Below are 4,370 nucleotides of genomic sequence, written 5' to 3' on the forward strand. Positions count from 1 at the left end.
ATTTCCTCCATGATCCATGGGTTTTAACCTCCATGGAGCATCCATGGAGCACCCTATGGGTTTTAGCCCAATCCAATAAACCATGGATCATTAGCCCACTATATAAGAATGGATGATTTACACAATCAATCCCCATATATTTAATTAGTCTGCTTTTTATCACAAAATTAATTCCAAATTAATTATTGATCAATACTAATTAAATAATATGATTTCATATTAATATATTATAACTTATAATATATTAACAAATCATAAGTGTCCTTCTTCTCATTTTGTCTATCCAATTATCATGATGCCATGTAACCCAAATGGACCATGCCAACCGGGTCAAGTACATACTAGAAATAGTTATGGACTTAGACACCTTATCCAACAGTCTCCCACTGGGATAAGTCTAATAACTATAACTGCAAGGATGACTTCAGGAACCGATCAGTAATCGTAGCTCTTTCAAAGTCTTGCGGAACTAAGATGACCTACCATTTAAGATAAGTGATCATATAGTCCTCTGCTCTCAAGATATCAGTCGGACAAATACATGGAAAAATGTCGTACTTATTGTCCAGCAGTTTGTTTCCCGATTTCCGATTTGTTTGACATAGAACTAAATCGAACACCTCAATTTATTTCTGACCGGGCCCAGTACATAGGTCAAAACAAAATCATTAAGGGGTGCAAATATCGCTTTTAATCCTCCAACGACTAAAAGGAACAGATAAACTACGACTCATATGCTTGTTCTACTACTTGTTGAATCATACACAAAGGCACGTTTTATAACATTGAGTTACCAATGCGGTTTCATACAATCAATGTATAACCAACTCACAGTCAACAACTCATATCTCTAGGTTTGAAGACTTATATGATATTACCGTCTCACGATCACTCGAGATAAATTCCATGAAGTGATATAAGTGAGCATGGGTTGAATCCAATACTCGAATCCCCATTCCAGGAATACTCATGAACAATGCAGTCCCTTTGTCCCAGACAAACTACAGACCCTTCATGACAGTCTTGCCTCATTACCTACTTCCAAAGTATGATTGACTGTAGATGGTTTGAATAATATGATATACCACAACATAATTATTATGGAAGTCAAAACATTAAAAAATTGAAATGATAGTAAACGATTGACAGAAGATAGTAACACTTTACTTATAAATAAATAACAAATTTTATTTATCATCAAATGTCAATTACAATTTACAAATTTCAAAAGCTAACTAATTTCTAAAACTAATATCATCCTTTAGCCCATTGTGCTTCGCATGCTGAAGATGCTTAACCCTACTCAGTCCCTTCATGAGGGGATCAGCTGGGATCTCATCCGACGATACCCTCTTTTCCACGAGGAGTCCTTCTTCTATTCGATGTCTAATGAAATGGTATTTTCTGTCGATGTGCCTGGATCTCCCGTGATCCCTTGGTTCCTTGGCTAAGGCAGCTACACTTTCACTATCACAGAAAATATCCATAGGCTTCTTTCTAGTTGGTACAACTCCAAGGTCTCCAATGAAGTTCTTCAGCCATATCGCCTCCTTCGCTGCCTCGCTTGCTGCTATGTACTCTGATTCGCAAGTTGAATCAGCCACTATCTCTTGCTTGGAACTTTTAGAAGTAATGGCTCCTCCATTTAAGGTAAAGACCCAGCCTGAATGAGAGCGGAAATTATCCATATCAGTCTGGAAGCTAGCATCACTATACCCTACTACTCTCAAGTCATCACTCCCACCGAGGGTAAGGACCCAGTCCTTAGTCCTCCGCAGGTACTTGAGAATGTTCTTTACCGCAGTCCAGTGACCCTTGCCAGGGTTCCCCTGATATCTGCTGACCATGCTCAAAGCAAAGGGCACATCATGACGAGTAAAAGTCATAGCATACATGATTGAGCCTACAGCGGAAGCATATGGTACTCGACTCAACTCAGCTACCTCAGCCTCTGTACTTGGGCTCTGAGTTTTACTCAATTTGGCGTTACTATGGATCGGTAACTCTCCTTTCTTGGAATCCTGCATGCTGAACCTATTCAGCACCTTATCCAAATAGGTACTTTGACTAAGTCCAACTAATCTCTTACTCCTGTCTCTCAAAATCCTTATCCCTAGGATATAAGCAGCTTCTCCAAGCTCCTTCATAGCGAAACACTTCCCAAGCCAGGACTTCACCTCCTGCAGAGTTGGGATGTCATTTCCTATGAGTAGTATGTGATCCACATACAATACCAAAAATCTAACTATACTCCAACTAGCCTTGACATATACACAGGACTCATCTTCGCTCCTCGAAAAACCAAACTCTTTGACTTTCTCACTAAAATAAAGATTCCATCTGCGAGGTGCTTGTTTCAATCCATAGATGGATTTCTCAAGCTTACACACTCTATTAGGGTACTCTATGCTGACAAAACCCTATGGCTGACTCATGCAAACATCCGCAGCCAACTTTCCATTAAGGAAAGCAGTTTTGACATCCATTCGCCATATTTCACAATCATGAAATGCAACAATGGCTAGAATAAGCCTGATAGACTTAATCTTCACTACTGGTGAAAAGGTCTCATCATAATCAACTCCCGAATTTTGAGAAAAGCCCTTTGCAACCAGTTGTGCCTTATAAGTGTGTACATTCCCATCCATGTCGGTCATCTTCTTGAAGATCCATTTGCACCCGACTGTCTTACGGCCTGGTACATTGTGAACTAAGTTCCAAACTTGATTGTCATACATGGACTGTATCTCGCTGTCCACAACCTCTTTCCATTTAGCAGACTCGGGGCCTGGTATGGCTTCCGTGTAGCTGTTAGGTTCATCCAAAATTACTAGTGTCCTATCATTGATAGGTGCATCCCTAACTTTCGTGGAACGCCTCAGAGGTACAGACTCGTCAGTTGGATCAACAGGAGTTTCCTCCTCAGGTTGATTGCAAGGGTTTGAGGTTCCTTCACCACTTGACTCTTCAATTTCTTCAAGGTCAATTTGCCTCCCACTGTTTCCTTGGCTTATGAACTCTCTCTCTCGCGAAAGACTCCTATCCTTGCCACAAAGACCACATTATCACTGTGGGTAGCCGATGAAGATACACCGCTCACTCCGAGGTTCGAGCATATCGTGAGTCCCGCGCCTCACGAAAGCCTCACAACCCCAAATCTTGATGTGGTCTAAACTGGGAACTTTCCCTGTCCACATCTCGTGAGGTGTTTTGGCAACCTTTTTGGTAGGGACTAGATTAAGGATATGGGTGGCAGTCTCTAAGGCATACCCCTAAAATGAAATTGGTAGCGAAGCTCGACTCATCATGGAACGAACCATGTCCAACAAGGTTCGATTACGCCTCTCAGCCACACCATTAAGCTGTGGTGTTCTGGGTGGTGTCAATTGTGACACAATCCCACATCCCTTAAGATAGTCAAGGAACTCTGTACTAAGATACTCACCACCTCGATCGGATCAAAGCATCTTAATGTACCTGCCCAGCTGATTCTCCACTTCCTGTTTAAACTCTTTGAACTTTTCAAAGGTTTCTGACTTATGCTTGATTAAGTAGACATATCCATATCTACTATAATCATCAGTAAAACTCACATAGAAGCGGTTAGCATCCCTTGTGGCGGTTTTGAAGGGTCCACATACATCAGCATGTATGAGATCCAACAAACCCTCACCCATAGCACAAGTACTAGTGAAGGGTGACTTTGTCATTTTCCCAAGTAGACAAGATTCACAACTATCATCCGACTTTAGGTCAAATGACTCCAAGATTCCATCCTTTTGTAGTTGGCCTATGCGTTTCTTGCTTACATGTCCAAGACGACAATGCCATATGATGCTTTATCCAAGCTAGTGGAAGAATCAATACACAACACATTATTTCCTAGGTTGTCTACAACCGACACAGTTTCATATACACCATCACAAGGTAATGCTTTAAAATAAAGTACATCATTATAAAAAGCATTAATACCAACACATTCATTATCAAATGAAAAAAGTAAATCCTTTCTTGTACAAACCGTGAAAGGAAATAATATTTATCGCCATATCTGACGAGTAACAACATTTATTCAAGTCTAATCTTAACCCACTACTTAGCAACAAAGAATAAACTCAAATCTTGGTGACGGGTGAAGCTTTCCTATTCCCCATGATCAAGTTTATCATCCCATGCTCCACATTCTCACTTCTTCTTAGTCCCTGCAAATCAGAACATATGTGAATACCACGACGTGTATCAAGGACCCAAGAATTAGAATATGGTGAGTTATTAGACAATATAGTGTAAATACCTGCATGGTTGGGTTTCACTTTCCCATCCTTAGCATCTTGCAAGTACTTTGGGCAGTTTCACTTCCAGTGCGCCTT

The sequence above is a fragment of the Lactuca virosa genome, chromosome 1 (genome assembly GCF_052849685.1).
Source record: "Lactuca virosa cultivar CGN04683 chromosome 1, Lactuca_virosa_CGN04683_v6, whole genome shotgun sequence".
In the NCBI taxonomy this organism is placed as follows: Eukaryota; Viridiplantae; Streptophyta; class Magnoliopsida; order Asterales; family Asteraceae; genus Lactuca; species Lactuca virosa.